At 45.5% G+C, this 19,613-nt stretch overlaps 1 protein-coding gene across 4 annotated transcripts in view; it reads left to right on the forward strand.

Moving 5' to 3' along the window:
- The window catches only part of LOC102558514 (bifunctional 3'-phosphoadenosine 5'-phosphosulfate synthase 2), a 135,290-nt gene that overhangs the window by 76,344 nt on the left and 39,333 nt on the right, over window positions 1-19,613 (forward strand). The gene's annotated exons all lie outside the window — the stretch shown is intronic.

The following is a 19,613-nucleotide window of genomic DNA, read 5'->3' on the forward strand; positions in this document are numbered from 1 at the left end:
CCGGGGCAGCGCTGCCGGGGCACGGGCGGGACCGTGGCCTGTGGGCGATGCCTTGCGCGCGGCTCTGGGCAGAGGCTGGGAGCAGGCGCGGGGCTCGGGGCGCCGCCGCCGCCTCTTGTCGCTTGTCGGCGACTCCGGGAGGAGGCAGCGATGGGCAAAGGCCCGGGCCCCGGCGCGCAGAGGGGACAGCCGGGCCGCGCCGGTGGAAGCGCGCGCAGGTGCGGTCTGGGGCTGGGGCTGCAGTTTCTGCGGCGGGATCCGGCCGGAGAGCCGGGGCGGAGCGAGCTCCGTGCGGGGCGCGGGAGGAAACCTGCCAGTGTCAAGTGCCGGAGCGGGAAGGAGGGGAAGCGGAGTCCTACTTGCCCGCCTCCCCGTGCTCTGGAGCCAGCTGGTGCTGCTCGTGCGGGGCAGCCTTCAGCAGCCGCCTGGTGCGGGCTCCCCGGGAGCCTCCTGTGCGAAGTCTCTCGCGGAACGGGAGCGCCCTTCCAGTTCACCCCACTCGCCTTCCCACCCCCACAAGACTGAGACCCTGCTGGGGGTCTGGAGCCAGGCACCTGCGCCAGGCGTGGCAGAGACCCGGGGGGGTGGGAGGGGAGGGCCCGTGCCCCCCTCAGGGCCCTGCTCTGCCTGCCAGCTAGTTTTGCGACTGAGGGAGAGTACGGTTGCTGGCCATCAGGGCAAGGGGCCAGTATTGGTAAGTCATGATTAGCATTATGGCTTTTTTTTAAACTATTTTTTTAAAATTTTGAGTGACTGTATAAAATCTACCGAATCAGTTTCTGATGAACTTGGAGGTTAGGCAATCTCTGCTGCGATGTATGTCATCATCTTCAACCCCCGGGTTGCAGTCAGACTAATGCATTTGAGCAAATCAGTAGGAAAATTACTTGGATACAAGGATTAGCACTAGAGAGAGGCTCCTCCTTCATTCTGTAATTCATATCTCAGTTTACTTCAAATTGTGGTAGCAGTTCAGCAAAAAGTTCATGCCCCCAGCACAAATGACAACCGTGTTGTTTTGAACAGTTTTCACCTGCCAATAGCTGAGCCCAAATGTAAAAAAAGCTTTACATGCCTCACCACCCAGTACAACCTGAAACTCCCCAACCCATTTCAAAGCATATGTTCACTGCTTCATTCTCACGAGTAGCTTTATATTTGACAGAAAAGGCACACTAATCCAGGAGATAGATGGCAGAGCTGTGCTGGGAGCCACATGCCCAACAGGCAGGTCACACAACACGAGGGCACCACTAGTGGGGGCCACTGGCCTCCCAAGCTTCCTGCACATGTGGAGGGGCACTTCCTCCCTGCAGCACTGCACGCACAGATGGGTGCCGCACATGATGCAGTGCAACACCGCACTTCATCTTCAGCTCCCTGCGGGCTACCCTTCTGTCACCATGCAGCATGGGTGCTCCAGTCTGCCAGCTTCCCCATCATTGTACGATGTGCTGCTCCACCTTTTGGGATGGTGGCATGCAGCACAAACTAGAGGAGGGAAGGGGAGCCCCGAACCCACAGCTGCTGCAGCAACCAGGTGGGAGCCCCATGGGGCAGGTGGGCTGAGTGTTAGCCCTTTGTTGGGCACATGTGGCCCACAGACCATCAGTTAGACCATCCTCATATAAGGAATAGCAAGTGGTAATTGTTACCCATGTCAGCCAATGCTGGGAATCCTTTAGGCAACCATATATTGCTACTGGAAAACAGAAGTGCTTTAAAAATTGTGTGTGATCCCCACCAGAAGTTATTAGTTTGATCCTCCATGGCTTTGAAGGTAGTTGGTATCGCGTGGGATTCTGAAGATGTTTAGAAAAACTGTAGAGATAATAACAAACACTTTGCATCTTCAAAACTGTGTATGAATGATTGCCTGTCTTCATAACATGCTTATGTGGTAAGTAATCCAGTATTACTGATCATATTTTTCAGCTGAGGGGAAATGGAACAAAGTTAAATGACTTTGCTGGTTTCACACAGTGAGTCAGTAACTTAGCTAGGATCAGTACCTGGGAGTCCAGGAAGGCATTGTCTGCCAATCCATGCTGCTCTAAAAATCACTGACACAGAGATTCTTTTCCTTAGCTCATTTTTTTTGCACAGTTGCACCAAGGAAAAACTAAAGTAAACATGACATACAATGAATTATACTACAGGATGGGGCACATGAGCAGAGGCCAATTCTGTAAAACAGGTGTCCAGCTGCAGAACAGCAGGATATCTGATGTTTTAATATATAGCCACAAGGGAAATACTTTGAAAGAAATTAACTTTCTTAAAATTAGAGTTCTTTCTGTCCATGAAATAAATGTTTATCTCAAACTTACATTGTCCTGCTAGTGACTTCTACATTCCCATTAGGAAAGGGTGAAGCAATCTGTCAACCTGGGCATAGTTTGCATTGGAGTCAATAGAGGAAGGCTGACTGACACTAGCTGAACAGGGACAGCAGTTTAAAACGAGAAATGTTTCCCGTTACAATATTTGGGTCCTGTAGAGGATTATAGACTTGATTCTCAATGGTGCTTTCAGCATCTGCTGCTTATATTGAAGTCACTTGGGACTTCCACCTCTTGGAGCCACATACATCACAGTAGCAGAAGGGAGAGAAATGTAATTGGACAGCATCCAAGAGCAAGGCTGTCCTGGAAATATATATATTATTTTTTAAAAGATAAGTTATGGGTCCTAAAACTTACGGATCCAGAAACTCAAGTTAGCAGACTGAAGGATGGTTATGAACTTGGTATGCTTAGATGCAGGTGATATGCCTTTAGCTTGCCTTTAGCTTGTGAGCTGTCCAGCATGAGGCCCTGTTATCTGTGCATTGTAAGTTAGTAGTACTGTACCGTAAGTAGCTATAATTCTTTGTAAAGAAAAAATTGTAATTGCCAGAGGCCAGGCAACAGGTACTTCAGAGTTTCAGATAACTCTGAAACACAAATAGTTTGTATAGATCAAAAAAAACCCAGTTCTGGTCCTGAAATTAAAGTGAGACAGAAGTCAAGTGTGTGAAAGAGAAAAGTTTCGGAATTCTTACATTGCAGAAAAAGGGCATTCCTAAACTTCCCAATGCACTTGTCATTGTACCTTGACCCTATCCTGAATCACCTTTATGAATTAGAGTTTATTGGCTATTGTACTGAGACTGTAAAGTAGGTGCTAACTAGCGACAATTGTAGGGAGTAGTTTTTATGTCTCATAGGAATTATACTGGTAAACGCAACTCATTTCTTAAAGGCTAAGAAAAAAGCCTTCTTACTGTAACAACTTTCAGTCATTACCGAAGTGGGTCATATGTAAATTTATAGCAAGGATAAAAATACTTCCTTAGCCCATTACTGAATTTCTTGACATTTTAGAATCATAGAATCATAAAAAATTATGGTCAAAAGGGACCTCACGAGGTCATCTAGTCCAAACCCCTGCTCAAAGCAGGACCATCTGCAACTGAATCATCCCAGCCAAGGCTTTGTCTAGCTGGGTCTTAAAAACCTTGAAGGATGGAGATTCCACCACCTCTCTGGGTAATCTGTTCCAGTGTTTTACTACCCTCTTAGCGAGAAAATACTTCCTAATGTCTAACCTAAACTTCCCTTGCTGCAACTTGAGGCCATTGCTCCTTGTTCTGTCATCTGCCACCGCTGAGAACAGTCTCGCTCCATCCTCTTTCAAACCCCACTTCAGGTAATTAAAGGCTGCTATTAAGTCTTCTCTTCTCTGGCTACATAAGCCCAGTTCCTTCAGCCTCTTCTTAGAAGCCACGTGCCCCAGTCCCCAAACCATTTTCATTACCTTCCACTGGATTCTTTTCCAATTTGTCCACGTTGTTTCTGTAGTGAAGGGCTCAAAACTGAACACAGTACTCCAAATGTGGCCTTACCAGTGCTGAATAGAGGGAAATACTCTCTTCCCTTGACCTGCTGGCAACACATCAACCAATGCAGCCGAGTATGCTGTTAACCTTCTTTGCAACAAGGGCACAGCGCTAGCTCAGATTTAGCTTGTTGTCCACTGTAACCCGCAGGTCCTTTTCTGCAGAGGTGCTGCCCAGCCAGTCAGCCCCCAGCCTGTACTGTGCATAGGATTTTTCCGTCCTAAGTGCAGGACTTTGCACTCATCCTTGTTGAACCTCATGAGATTTCTTTTGGCCCAGTCCTCCAATTTGTCTAGGTCACTCTGAATCCCAGCCCTACCCTCCAGTGTATCTACTGTTCCCCCTGGCTTGGTGTCATCTGTAAACTTGCTGAGGGTGCACTCTATGCCATCTTCCAGGTCACTGATGAAAACATTGAATAAAACCAGCCCCAGGACCAACCCCTGGGACACTCCACTTGATACCAGCTGCCAACTAGGCATCAAGCCATTGATTACTACCCTCTGAACCTAATGCTCCAGCCAGTTTTCTGTCCACCTTACAAGCCATTCATCCAGCTGGTACTTCCTTAATATTACCCCATAACTATCTTATATAAACAGTGATCTGAGTGACTTACAGGTTTCAAGAGCATCAGGTTGGTTGGCTAAGGCTTTATTGTTCACTCCTTGTTCCTTTTTCAGGCAAAGAGGTAAACAATATGATACTATAAATGTCCTGGTTAAGAGACAGTATAACCCAGTACAAGCAATTTTATGTGTTTAACGAGTCGGGTTTGGTTGCAGTTAAATTACCAGGCATGACTCAGCTGAGATTTTTTCTATGGTTTACTTGAGTGGCTTTGCCTAGTGAAGCAGACCAGGGGTTAATTTTGGTCAGGTGAATAATGGCCAAATTACTGTAGCTCATAAGAGCCCTGGAAGAGAGAAAATTTGACACTATAATGAATAATTTGTGGTAGCTTGAAATGAAAGCTGCAAACGCTAGTAGACCCATGAGATGAGAAAAATTATTTTCTGCATGTCTAACTTAAAATCCCTTTTACTATTAGTGTAACAATGGATGTGTGAGCAGGGCACAAGCCCTGGGTGCAGACTAAAGGGAATACCAGAAAGGAGCAGAGATGGAGTGGGGCCTCACCCTCCTATCCTTCATCCCCTCTCCCCCTGCCTTCCTTTCTATCTGGCAATGAAGAGGTCAGAGAAGCAGGGTGTGCATGGTTAGTGGTTTGCTGCTTCAGGGAAGAGATGTCACCTCCCTTTGCCACTGAAAAATGGTATTTTTTTGCTACTAGACTCATGTGTCTGCAGCTAAAAAAGGAGGTGACATCTCCCCCAGCAGCAGTGAATCTCTGTGTATCACTGCTCAGGGCTCAGTATTAGCCAGTTCTGTCTTTCTTTTACTGTGGTAGTTCTCTTCTTTTAACCCCTACTTTGTGTCTTTCTCTACCATTCCAGAAGTTTGAATAAACATTTATTTTCTTGTGTCTATTAATGAAATCCTGGTTTCTCCTAGGTCTTCCAGAAAGGGACTCTTTATGAGCAAGAATAAGGTTAACCCTTCACCAACAGAGCACATATTGAGGTGCTCTAAAGAAGTACTCATGAAGGAGAATAGATGTTCTCATGAGTATTAAAAGTCCGAGGGCATTTCAGAAAAAAGAGTGTGCGTGTGAGGTTAATTAGTTGAGATTTATAAATCTTTTGAATGGCAGTGTGACACTATTTAGTTTGTAATCTGTTGAATAACTTATTTGGATATTTGCTCATGTTTTGGAAACTGAACAGAGAGCTATATATGAAAGACAGAAGAAAACCAAGATTCAGCTAGAGATTTCTATAAACTTTTAGTTCAGCAGTATTTTCACTTTAGCAATGTAAGCAAAAATTATGCGTTTAGAAGCACAAAGCCTTAACGTATAGCCTTTTAGCAATCTATGCAAATTGCCATTAACAATTAATAATCTATATTAGTCTAGTTAAGAACAAAATACTTTACTAAAATAATCTTTTTTGGTAGTCTAGAAATTATTTTCTCTGGTTCTGACTGTTGAATTTGAGGCAGTATTGAATTCTATTTGTAACTGTAGGAAAAAGGGTCACTGCATAATCTGTTTTACTGAATTTTAAAAAGAGGGCATTGATTTCCTAAAAACTTTTTGAAAGAAAAAAATATTAGTTTTGATGGGGTGCTAAACTGTTTTTAAAGAACAGTAGTCTTCAGTAATAAACTTAACATTTCACATTATGCACACAAAACTTCTGTGTCCTTATTGAATGAACTCATACTCTCAAGAATAAGTACACTTTGACATAACTGCCGTGAGTAACATGTAACTATAGACGTAACCTTGTTTATTATGTGAGTCTTTGCACAGTGGAGCATTCATGGCTGAGTAGTTCTTTTAACACCCACAAACTATAGGCTTGTTCTTTGTGCATCCAAAGTTTCAGTGGTATTTTCTTAATCCATTACAAAAGTTATCTTACAAAATCAAGTAATCTTTTTATAACAAACATAAGAATATATATAGTACAGTATCTTATTGAGAAACTGTTTTTGATTATACATAAATATATAGATATGGAACAATCTTTATGTCATTGACTTGGCTGATTAGAATACTGTCTGGAAACTGAGAGAATCGCTTATAATTCAAGGTGTTTGTTTTTTGGAAAACACATTTTAAACAGGAAAATGCCAATTGGTCAAAACCTTTTGCAGAAACATTAGTTAAAACTTACTTGGATGAATGTAGGGTATGAGACAGAAAGGAAACAGGAGGAACACATCGCAGTATAGCCAATAACGCAATAGTTAGAGGCAAAGGAGGTTTATGTTCTTGCTTCCCAAAGCCTCAGTCAGGGGTCTCTCACACAAGTGCCCTAACCAGGGTATTGGCTAGGCAGTGATCTCAAAAAATTCTAGAGGCTTCAGTTTTATTGTGATGCAAAATGAAACTAAATGCTGAAACCTTGCATTTTTTTGTGATACAAGATCCTAGCTTTCTGACCAGCCCTGCTCACATCCACAAGAAGTGAAATCTTGGAGACAGTAAATGATTTCACTTAGACCATCTCATTTTCTTTCAATTACGTTTAAGTAATGCATTGTGGATCACATTTGTTTTCCTCTAAAAAATACCCACCAAAAACCCCCAACCTAATTAACATATGAAAAATTTACTTGTGGATTTTACAAAAAATTGCTAAATTCATTTGCATAATTTATAAAAAGAATACAAAAAATCAACTGAGTAACAACAGTAAAATCTAGAGAGACTTGATTTCCAAATGTGTAAATTCTAGATAACTAGGCTACATACCTACAAGGCATTCTGATTTTAAAATATAAGGCACCCAAGAATGAAGCCCACATATGACATAAAGTTACTGGTATCCTGCAGCACGTATGTAAAGTTTTATGCTTCTTTTATTGAAAGACAAGATAGGATTAAAAAGTAAACTAGGTTTATAAAAATTGTGTGCAAGACATCCCATTAAATGTCTTTCATATTATTTTTTATAATATATTTGTATAAAAAAGGAAAATTAAAACAGCTTTACAGCTGCTTAATTTCAACATAACTAGCTTACTACAATGGAATTTTGACATCCAAGGTCATCATAAATGGTTCAGTGACAGTCCTGTTAGCCAGATTGCTCAAAAACTGTTTTCTTATGTTTTATCTCATGTATTCAAAAGTCATAGTTTACAGATTTCATTACTTCACAGCTGTGTAAGATATTGTTCTCTCTTTGCTTTATTTGCTAGTTGCATACTTGCTATTTTCAACAAAAAATGAATATGTATTTACATTCTACATAAATCAGCAGATATCAAGACAATAATGTTACAGTTTTTCTCATAAGAATTGCCATTCTGGGTCAGACCAGGTTCATCTAGCCCACTGTTTTTTCTCTCGCAGGGTGTGTCCACACGAGCACGCACGTGCGATATGCAGCGTTTCAAAGCCCTTTGAGATGCTGCAAGAGGCACATGCGGGAATGAAGAAACATTCTCCACACTGCAAAATTGCAGCGCGGGGGCAAAATTAGACCCCTGGATATCCAGAGGTCAAAAAAAAACAGGGGGGAAAAAAGCAGGGTAGGGCACGGTTCCAGACCATGCTCAGAGGCAACCAAAGGCTCAGTCCTCCACAGAAATGCTCTGGTAGTCAGCCAGAGCATCTATATGGCTGGCCCTTGCCCCAGTGCTGAAGCACGCTGCCTGCCCATGCAGGCAGTGTGCCAGCCATAGGGAGCTGGACCCAGGCTCCTGGGTAGGAGGTTGCAGGGGCCTGGAGAAGGGGACCATGGGGGGACCGCCACTGGCCACATCTGCTCCCCCAGCCCCCCGGATTGCTGCCCTGCCTGGCCGCATCCCCCGCCCACCACCCCAGTCCCCTGGATTGCTGCTCCACCCTGCTTCATCCCCCACCCACTCCCTGAGCCCCCCCAATCACTGGCCCACCCATCCCCATCCCCTGCATGTCCCCCGAACCTCCTGATGGCTGCCCCGCCTGGCCCCATCCCCCACCTGCCCCTTGAGCCCCCCTGAAGCCTGCCCTGCCCAGCCCTATCTGCCCCCACTCCCTGGGCCCCCCTAGTGACTGCCTCCCTGGCCCCGTCCCCTGTCTGCCCCCCTGATGGCTTCCTCACCCAGGCCCATCCTCTGCCTGCTCCCCCAGTTCCCCCTGATCACTGCCCTGCCCGGCCCCATCCCCTGCCTGATCTCCATCCCCCCTGATTGCTGCCCCACCCGACCCCAGCATCCCAACAATTAAACAAAAAAAAAAGCCCTGCACTCACTGGTAGTAGCAGCTGCTGTCAGGGTCACTGGGGCCTTGTAGCAGAGCCCCCCTTTGCAGCATGGGGCCCGGGTGACAGCCCCAGCTGCCAGACAGTGCGCAGAACTGTGCAGCGCCCTGCCAACCCCAAGCACACACGCATGATGGGGCAGTGGCACTGTGGGTGCCAGGCGGCCAGGGCCGGGCCCCATTGCCCTGTGCTGCATGGGGTGGGGCTCTGCCACGAGGCCCCAGTGACTCTGATGGCAGCTGCTACTGTTTTTGAGTGTGGGGCTTTTTTTTTTTTTTTTTTTTTTTTGAGTCCCAGACTGCTGGGGGCAGGCAGGTGGGGCATCAAGGGTGGGGCCGGGTGGGGGGGCAATCGAGGAGCCCCACTGTCCCGTGCTATGTGGGGGAGCTCTGCCACGTAGCCCCCGAGCCCCCACAGCCCCTGCTAGTACTGGTGAGTGCAAGGCTTTTTTTTTTTTTAAGTACCAGGAGACTGGGGCTGCAAGCAGGGGATGGGGATGGGCGGGGCAGCCATTGTGGGGCTGGGGGTGAAGGTGAAAGTGAGGGGTGGGGATGGAGGGGCAGCCATCAGGGGGCTGCAGGAGCTGGCAGGGGAGCTGCCCTGTGGGGGCCAGTCAGTGAGCTGTGCAGTTGGGCTGTGCTCTGTGGGGGGCAGGGGACCCACCCCTCCTGAGCAGTCCCCCCACAATCCACCCACACCTAACCACACACCCCACAGTCCCCCACATCCCTCCACAGCCACCCACATCCCCCTACCCCACTTCCCACCCCTCTCATGCAAACCGCACATCTCCCCAGCACACACCCTGCATGCCCAGCTATCAGAAAGGATGAGACCTGCTGGCAGGAGCTGTGGCTGCAGGGGAAGTTGTCCCCACATCCTAGTTAGTAAAGGGGTTGGGGGAGCTCTAACTGCTCTATGGTAAGAAAAGCAAACAGCAAAACATATAGGTATTTACAATTAATTTTATTATCATGATAGAGACACTAGTAGGCTTCCAAATTGCTTTAACATTGTAAATATATCAATAAAACATTGCCCAACTGATCGATCTCTCTCTCTCTCTTTTTATATATATATATATGTGTGTGTGTGTGTGTGTGTGTGTGTGTGTGTGTGTATATAGTCTTTTGTTTTAATTGTGCAGGAACATGAATTTTGTGGTATTTTACAGAGTGACTTTGGGATTTTTTTTATCAGGGATTTTTCAGTTTTCAAATAGGGAGTACCAGAATTCCTGCTAGGGAAGCAAGTGGCAGGATCCAGGCAGAGGAGCCCGCTCAGAGCTGGGACCTTGGACCCAGCTGGAGGTGGCTGACCTCCTGGCCAGTTGGAGCCAGGAGGACATGCTTTGACAGTTCAAAGCAGGCCACCCCACTGGGAACATTTTCCAGGTGATAGCTGCCCAGATGGCCAGGCAGGAGGCACACACGGCAGTAGTGCCACACAAAGGCCAACTCTTCAGCCACAGCCCACTGGCAGCTGGCCCAGAGGGGCAGATGCCTCTACTGGCTGTGTAGTCTCCATCCAGGTCTGGCAGGTGTGCAGCAGGTCACAGCCAGACAGCAGCCAGACTGCTGCAGTGGGTAGAGGGTGCAGGGAACTCTCAGGGCTGCTTCAGCAGTCCAGCTGGCACAAGGGGTAGTGTCCCTAGGTACCAACTGGCTGGGCCCCACAAGCTTCTGAGAATGAGTAGCCCTGAGCTACTTGACAGCGCAGCTTTTTGTACTGATGGGTCCAGGACAGGGCAGCTTTTTCTACTGCTGGGGACAGCACAGGTGCTGGCCCCAGGCTCTAGCTCCCCCTGGCTGCAGATCTGGGAGGAGCCAGGCAGGGTTATTTTGTCCCACGAGGCACAATTTGTCCCACACCAAAGCGCGTGTCTGGGCACATGTGCTGAGGCAAAAAGCCCTGACTCCAATTTGCACTGCTTCTATTTGAGCTGCTGCAAGCACACATGGTTGCATATGTGGATGCGCCTACAGCGGTTAGAAGCAGATACTAAGGGAAGGAGTATCCAGAATGATCCCCTCATATCCCTCTCTCCCTACAGCATAGGTGTGCAGGCCGGGAGCGATCCGGGCCCTCTTGTGCACGCAGGCCGTGGCCAGCAGCCCGGGCACGCGGAGTCGGAGAAGACTGGGGGCGAGCTAGAATTAGTCATGGACACGTAGTGGTTGATTTAAAGATTGTTTACTTACACCAAAGATGGTCGTGATGTAGGCTGGACAGTTTTCCAGGCACAGCTCCGCTTAAATCCTCGTTTGAGGATTACGACAAGTTCGCTCTCTCCCACGAAGTTGTTGAAGCTCCGGGGGTCCATCTCTTTTGTATGCAGGAAGGGATACGTCTAGGAATTTATCAGTGACGGGGAGAGGCCAGAGGCTGGTCAGGCCCCTGTTGCCTTTTAAGAAATGCGTTGGGTCTATAAGGATCCACAGCGCTTAGAGATCTTCACACAGCGTGAAGTCTCCTCCTCCTGATGTTCGTGGAGTCCTCCAATTTCTCTCCAACTTGGGCGGAAACCACCCAAGCTCTTTATACGGCTAGCAAGCCAATCGCTAGCCGCCACGTATGCATAATTTAATGTGAACCAGTAATGTGGCTCAAATTTGAATACAAATGGCGGGAACTCTTTGCACCGAGCATTTCTTAGATGCAAAAAGAAATGCACCATGCAAAGAAAGCTACAAATTGGCAGGAAATTCTCCATTGCACCGGGGTTCTCTTCTGCAGCAGAAAACTCCACTGTGCAAAGAAGCTGCAATTTAGCGGGAAAATAATTTAGCAGTGCCGAAGCACACACAAAACAAAAATCACAACTTTGGGTTGTGACATCCCCCCTTGCTGAAGGCATAGCTAAATTATGCTATACACTTATCATTCTAGTGATCTAGAGCTTTGTCGTGAGTCGTCCAACGAACAGATAAGCAAACAAACAAATAAACAAACATAAAATTTGCTGTCCTGGGATTGAGTTACATAATAATCAAGAAACAATAATCAACAGAAACACATAATCAGATTCATAACAAAATCACACGATCAGGGCTTCAGTGGGCGTCATGGCGAAGTCGTACATCTGGCCCTCACTTCTTTCGATGATGTTATTCCTCTCAGGGCTTCTCTTCGCCACGCACTCTGGATTCCGGATCTGTAAACAGAACTCTCAAAAAAAAAATAGATTAACGGATCTTCAACAGATTTACAAGTGGTTGTTACTCTAAACCATTTTCTCTTATATTCTCAATTGGATGAAATCGTTGAGGAGCCATCATCTGGTTCCTCTAAATAACAGAAACCTAACTCATAGGCCAATTGCCATTGGCTTGCGTCCCCTAAAATCCGAAGCTGCCTCTTATTGAGTCCAGAACGCTGTAGGAGAAATCCAAACCTGTATCGCTCTTCTGGGGTTCTCGGTGGCAGTGATGGAAGGTCAGATTCACGATGTCTGGTGCCTTGAAATCCGGTCGGGTGTCGACAGTCCCGATCAAGAGATAATCTTGGCTCCATCAGGATACGCAGTCGTGACAACTGACAAAGGAGATTGCTTACAGGTTGGTTCACCATTGGGTTGAGCAGAATCCGGAGGACGATGATGTTTTTTCGCCCATAAATCTCGAGGCAACTGTCTAAGCTGTGAACGGTTACTGGAACGGTTCCAGGGTCTCGTAGATGACGGTGAGGCCATGGTCTTATTCGCTGGAGTGATGTCAGTCCCAGTGCATATGCTCTGGGGTTCCAGGCACAGTACGAGACTCCGATGATTGCTAGCATGAGATGCTCTGCGCCGGTATGTTCTGGCCGTCCTTCATGCCATACGTGGGCTTTTTGACTAATCAGTCCTGCAACAAGCGCTGGCAGTGGAATAGGCCAGTGAACGTTGACCATTATCATGTCGATGTCAGTGACATGTCCTCTACTCCACAAAGCTTGTCTAACTAGAAAGCTTGCTTCTTCCTGGTTCAGCAGGTCGGATCCAAGTTCCATGACCAAACATCCCAACCATACAGCTAGAGTCTCTTCAGGCTGGATTCTTGATGCTCTACATAAATCTTGTAACTCAGCTCTTGTACAAGCATAGTAAGCAGTGGTAACTCGACCAGTCATTGTTGTAAGGAAAGCTGCTCTTTCGGGAGTTGATGTTGTTACAGGCTGAACTGCTGCCGCGGGAGTTACTGCTGCTGTTGCTGCTTCAGGCAGGAGGGGCGGATGCACTCCTCCGCTTGACTCTGTCCTTCGTTGGCAGGAAGGCGTGGTCGGTAGAGGCGTCGCTAGGCGGGGTTGCTGGAGACGACACTGCATCGATGGGCGGAGTCGCTGACCGAACTCTCGCGGGTTCCTCCGAAGCTCCACCCTTCTTTTCTGGTTCTTCCACGCGGTCTCCCTCTTGCTCGGCGCCATCTTGGGATGGCGTTTCAGGCTCCCTTCTGTCAGCCGCTTCTTTGACCGCTTGAATAGCCATCTGCAGCTGGGTTTTTAAACTTAAATTCTGGTGCATTAAATTAGTGATCGTACACAAAGTTGCACTTAACTCTCCCCCCTTGTCGTACCGCGGGGCCACCCTCTCATCTGCGGCGCGTTCCTCTGTCTCCAGATCTTCGCGGAGCTCGGATGGAAGCTCGCAACCCCTTAATCTAGCCGCCATGAAGGGAGGGAACCGGCCAATCGGCACCGGCTCTTCACTCTCCCGAGCATATCGTAGGTATCGGGCACACTCCCGGGTGAAGGTCGGGTTCGCTTCGCCCGCCGGGTTATCTCTGGCGAGGGACACAGTATCGAGGGGCCTGAACAGGACCCGCTCGTCTCTCATTATACACCCGAATGCCGCGGGGAACAAATACACTTCCCTCTCTCTCAGGGCTCCGTCTTTGGAGACTCCCTCTTCTCCCTTCAGTGACAGGCGTCCGCTGACAAATCTCTCACCCGTTCTGCCCGCCTGGTGGTAAGCAATATGCGCCTCCAGTTCTTCAAAGCTTTTCACTTGGCGTTGGTTATCGCGCTAAGGGCAGTTCTTAACCAATTCTAGCTCTAACGTGTCTTCTGATCCCATCCTCGTTGCCATGTGCGGGCCGGGAGCAATCCGGGCCCTTTTGTGCACGCGGGCCGTGGCCAGCAGCCCGGGCACACGGGGTCGGAGAAGACCGGGGGTGAGCTAGAATTAGTTACGGATGCGTAGTGGTTGATTTAAAGATTGTTTACTTACACCAAAGATGGTCGTGATGTAGGCTGGACAGTTTTCCAGGCACAGCTCTGCTTAAATCCTCGTTTGAGGATTACGACAAGTTCGCTCTCTCCCACGAAGTTGTTGAAGCTCCGGGGGTCCGTCTCTTTTGTACGCAGGAAGGGATATGTCTAGGAATTTATCGGTGACGGGGAGAGGCCAGAGGCTGGTCAGGCCCCTGTTGCTTTTTAAGAAATGCGTTGGGTCCGTAAGGATCCGCAGCGCTTAAAGATCTTCACACAGCGTGAAGTCTCCTCCTCCTGATGTTCGTGGAGTCCTCCAATTTCTCTCCAACTTGGGCGGAAACCACCCAAGCTCTTTATACGGCTAGCAAGCCAATCACTAGCCGCCATGTATGCATAATTTAATGTGAACCAGTAATGTCTCTCAAATTTGAATACAAATGGTGGGAACTCTTTGCACCGAGCATTTCTTAGATGCAAAAAGAAATGCATCATGCAAAGAAAGCTACAAATTTGCGGGAAATTCTCCATTGCACCGGGGTTCTCTTCTGCAGCAGAAAACTCCGCTGTGCAAAGAAGCTGCAATTTAGCGGGAAAATAATTTAGCAGTGCCGAAGCACACACAAAACAAAAATCACAACTTTGGGTTGTGACAATAGGAACTCCTAATTTTGAGGACTTCCTAATGGTCTCCAAATAAATACATCTAAATAGAGGATATTATAAGAAGTTAGGCCTTTTTGCAGGAAGTAAACAATAGGATAAGATCACATTTCATTTTTTATCTTTGTTTTGAAGAACAAATTGAGGTTGTCAGGAATAACTTTGTAAAGCTGTAGTGTAATTTGAAATTACAGCAAGCGCTCTGCCACCTTTGGGACTATTTACTTTCTCTTTTTCCATGCCTCCTAAACCCCCTTATTATTAAAATATTAACTTTTTTTAGTATAGTTTTTCCTCATTGTATAATTTATTAGTCTTGCCTTTTTATTTTGAAAGATTACTAGCTTGTTTTTTAAACGTGTTCCGTTCTTAGATGTCCATTAACTATTGAAAAGTATTAGCCACCTTAAAGGAACTATACATGGCCTTAGTTCTTCATTCTTACATGAAGAACATAAAGTAGACACTTTTCTCTTACTTATAGACTTAAACTAAGAATTGGTTCCATATTGTTTCAGTTTTTTTAAACATTCTTTTTCTTTCAGTGTATAAGCATGTGCTTTGTTTGACCCTCAAATAGATTCTGAGGACCAAGAAAGGTTCAAAGAGACAGTGTCACCACAGTTAAATACTCACAGCATAAAAAAATATATATTTTAACAGCAAATTAAATAAAATACAGATGTATAAACAATTAAACAGTATAGATAGAGCATATCAAGCAAATAATTAAAATTTATAAAATGCACATTTATTTAAAGGCATAGCAATCTTATCAATATTTGAAAACAATTTTATCTTCAAATTTGCAAGTCCTAAAGTCTAAAAAAGCCTCTAACATGTGTCTAGCCTATTAGGGAAAGGACCTTTTCATATAGGTTTCAAAAACTAATTTCTATATAGCACTACCCAAGTACACTTGGAAATGGGAAATTCAGCAAGAACTAGTTCAGGACTAAAAAGCAAAAATCCCAGCGCGGACCCAGTTTTATACTCTAGTGCTTGGCTAAAATATCAAACAGCTTACTAAATAAAGTAAAGTATATATTAAAATAGTGTTCCTAATAGGTGCCACTCTAATTAATATTCATATGCCTATTCCTATTCCCTATATAAGCTTTAGCTTGTCTAAAATTAGCTTTGTCTGTCATCAGATAACTAAGGCTAAGTACAGACAGTCAAAAAGCCTGAGGCTCAATCAATTCAATCTTTGCAGGTTTGTCTAAACTGCATAGATTGAACCGATAAGCAGCTGAACAGATATTCACTTTTGATTCTGGAAATGCAGCCACATACCTGCAGTGGCCCAGGCCAGAAGCCAGGGGGATGCTAGAGCATGCCTCCCTGTTCATCTGGAGCAGACAGCTTGGGCCAAAGCTAGCCTACCCACCCTGTGAGGGGAGATTTGTGAGGGAGGTGCAAAACATCCTGGGATGCTGGGGGACTATGAGTTAACTTGAATCTGGAGGAGACGTGGCACGGAAGTTCAATAAACTGATTTAACCTAAATCAGTTAAGTCTGATACTACATCCATCTGGGTTTATCTTAAATGAGTTTCACCCATTTTGAAAGTGGTTTATATGCACTGAACTTCTATTGTGTTACAGATTTGAACTGGTTTCTGATCACTTATACCAGTTTATGTGTAATTTCTGTCCCTAGCCCAGATATAGTTGAGGCAGCTTTACAACTTTTACTCTATTTATTTTCAATCCATATTCCTTGAGTTTTTTTAATGGTTCACATGTTGTGACATTTCTTTTGCCTGTTCTTCTTTTACCCAAACTATAGTCAACCAAATACAAGTAACTCCATCCCGTCCTAAACTGTCATTAAACATTTTAAAGCCTACTATCATCTATAATCCAGGGTAAGTGCAGTGGCATAGTCACACCTCTCTTGGACCACACCACAGGAGCAGAAGTCAGGGGCTTTTTTAAAGTTCCCAGAGCAGGTAAGAATCCTGCCCGCTCTTCAGGATGCTGTCCACTACCCTCTGTGCTCAGTGGCATATCCTGTCCCCACATTCCCTTCTCCCTTGTCTGCTGTTGTTGCTGTCCCCACTTTCCCTAGCTGGCCCAGGGGCAGCAGCGAGGGAATGAGAGGGAAGGAGAGGTGCCACTGAGCATCGAGGGGGTGGGAGGAGGTGCTGAGAACTGGGATGGTGGTGTTCTTACCTACTTCAGAGATTTAAAGTCCCCAGTTGCTGCACTCAGATGTGGTATGCTCGCTGATGTTGTTGGGGAGGCTGGGAACAGAGATTCAGCCATGCCTGCACTAATGTTGCCCTCACCATTACAAAATCCTAGAACTGCTTGTGCACAATCACTGATGTACTCAAACTGCAACAACTGATGATAATTGGCACCCTTGTTAGCATTTTGGCAGAAAGGCAAAGATTAAATGGCCACGTAAGCTGAAGTACACTCTCACCCATGAGTGACCCAGATAAGAGCTGAAGCTGATTGAGCTGTCAGCGTGGGGAAGCTTGTTCTTCAGTTCCCTGTGTTCTCTTAGATCTATAGATGAACAGTAGGATTCAGGCCTAATCTATAATAGAAAACAGTTGCTACTATGGCTATAGAGATGTAGCTATACCAGCAAGACCTCTTAATGCAGATGCAAATTACATTGGCAGACTTTTGCTAATATACTTTATATCTGCATCTTAATGAAATGAGCTGTAATGGCAAAAGTACTTGTTTTCTGGCTTATAAGTGGAGTCAGCTTTAGGGCTTTTGTCAGTATAGGAATGGAGATAGGTCACCTCACTGAGCAACTCCTGGAAAAAAATTCTAGTTCGGACCTGCCGTCAGTTTCTAGACTGTCAATTCTGTATCTTTCTTAAATTGTGGATTAACATAGAAGGACTATGTTTCAAATGTTGGGTCACTAATGATGATGATGATAATTATTGTTCAGTAACAAATCCATACCAGAAACTGATTCAAGCATAGGTTTCTGATGCATCTAGTTCTTGAGCAGCCACTAAAGTTACAAAGTAGGTATAATGATAATGTGAAGACTATCATTTTAAGATCTAATATTGCTTAAGATAAAGGGGAGCAGATTTCAGTGGATTTGGTTTTCGTGGATGTAGCATAATGTGGACCTGGCACCAATCTTTGTCCACTCTTGCTCCGGTGGATACTTACCTGGCCATGCAGCAGCTGATACTGTTGACAAGGTCTCATGCTGTCAGTGTCAGATGGAATAGTGATGCACCATCTACTGTCAATATGGTCCATATGGAATAGCATTAGTGGAGCTCTTCCATAAAGTACCATAAGACAGTTACTGTTCTACTCTGCATCGAGAATGTAAAGGGATTCATCTTGGGGTGTGACTGGATACTTGTATCCACTGGCAGTGTATGCTACAGCATCATGGTAAAAAGTCTGCTCTTGTGTCTAGACTACTCTGACCTGCACAGTGCAGCAGTTGATTCACTGTAGGTCCCCTCTACATATTACATTCATGCAGCAAGGAATCTGTTAATTGCTGTATGGATGGGCAGGGTGCTACACATGCACCCGATTTAAGGTGGCATAAAATGGGAAATTAACCTTAAAAATGTTCCATGTACAATGTAGAACATTTTTATGCCTTGTTTGTATCGTGCTTTAAATTTAACTTGTGGCCTCTTCCTCCTAGCTCAGGCTGGTTGTCAGCCCCAGCCTGAGCTGGGAGGAAAAGGGCTTCCACAGCAAATCGTGTACCTGGCAGCCCTGGCAAGTAGTAATAGCATGATGGGATCTGATTCCCAGTCCCAGAATCATGACTTCTGCCTTGTATGTGTGTCATGAAAGGAGGCATAATTGATGGGATTGGGGATCAGACTCCTGAATGCCATTAAGGCTAGGTACAGACAGTCAAAAAGCCCAAGGCTGAATCAATTCAGTCTTTTCAGGTCTATCTTGGATTTGCAGTCCAGGATCATAGCATCTGGATTCTGCAGGGTTTCTCATTATGTATTGATGTAAGCGATACAAGTGTGGCAAAAACTCTCCAATTTTAACTCCTCTTCATTCAAGGCCAAGAGTAGGGTAATAGCTAATTTGTATCATGCAGACCTACCAGTTCCAGGGTAACAGTTGATGTGCACTCCTGAGCAGCAAGCCACCGCTGATTTTAAACTGGCTATGGGGACTTGTGTCTATCCCCTTACTCTAACTATTCCTCCAGATCGTCAATATCCTTGAAAACGTGTCATCCCCACAGCACTGTTGTTTCACTTAGGCTAGGAATGGATATTGCATTTGTCTTGGGGCAGAAAAGTCACACAGTTACCAGCCACATAGCAATGTATATGTACATTGCCCTTCCAGTCAGGGTTTAGCAAGAAGCTAAATGCATTGCTGCTTTTCTGCCATTGATTCAATGATGCAATCCTGAGACAACCGTTCCAATGCCTTTTGTGATGTCCCAGGGCAAACAGTCGGCTCTTCTTTTCCTTTGAACTTCTTTAGGGTCTATTTCAGGGCAATGGACATAGACGTTTGAATGACTGCACTTTGTCCTAGAATAAAATGGTTTCTCCCAGGAAAAATGCAATGTCTTTATGCAGCTATAGAGAATAACAATATACTGTCATTATCTATGTTATTTCAAATGGTAGAGGTCTTGTACGCAGGTTGTGAAGGTCCCAGCTGTACTACAGGCCAATGTAGTGGTTGGTGTGCTGCTGCATCCCACAATTAATTTTTTTTTCAGTTTCCTTTTATCAAAGCCTAGAAGATAATTTCCTGTTGGTGTTTTTGTGTGGTTGACTTAACCTTAATAATGCTCTTTTAACATATTTTTATGTAATGCGGTATAATGGTAGCAGAACAAGAATTTAAAAGTATTTATGACGTCACTATGGTTATCTGACCCTCCTAGATGCATTTTTGTCTCAATGTCATTTTGTTCGGATTCGAAGAATGGTAACTGCTGCGCAGAAATGTCTTCATCTGGTTTTGTTTCTTGTTTACTTTGAAAAACAAATATTATTTTTCATGATTAGTCTTTCCTAAATCCTTTCCTAGATAATTCTGCATGAAGAAACATGTTTATTTTGCTA

This window comes from Alligator mississippiensis, chromosome 6 (genome assembly GCF_030867095.1).
Source record: "Alligator mississippiensis isolate rAllMis1 chromosome 6, rAllMis1, whole genome shotgun sequence".
NCBI classification, from domain to species: domain Eukaryota; kingdom Metazoa; phylum Chordata; order Crocodylia; family Alligatoridae; genus Alligator; species Alligator mississippiensis.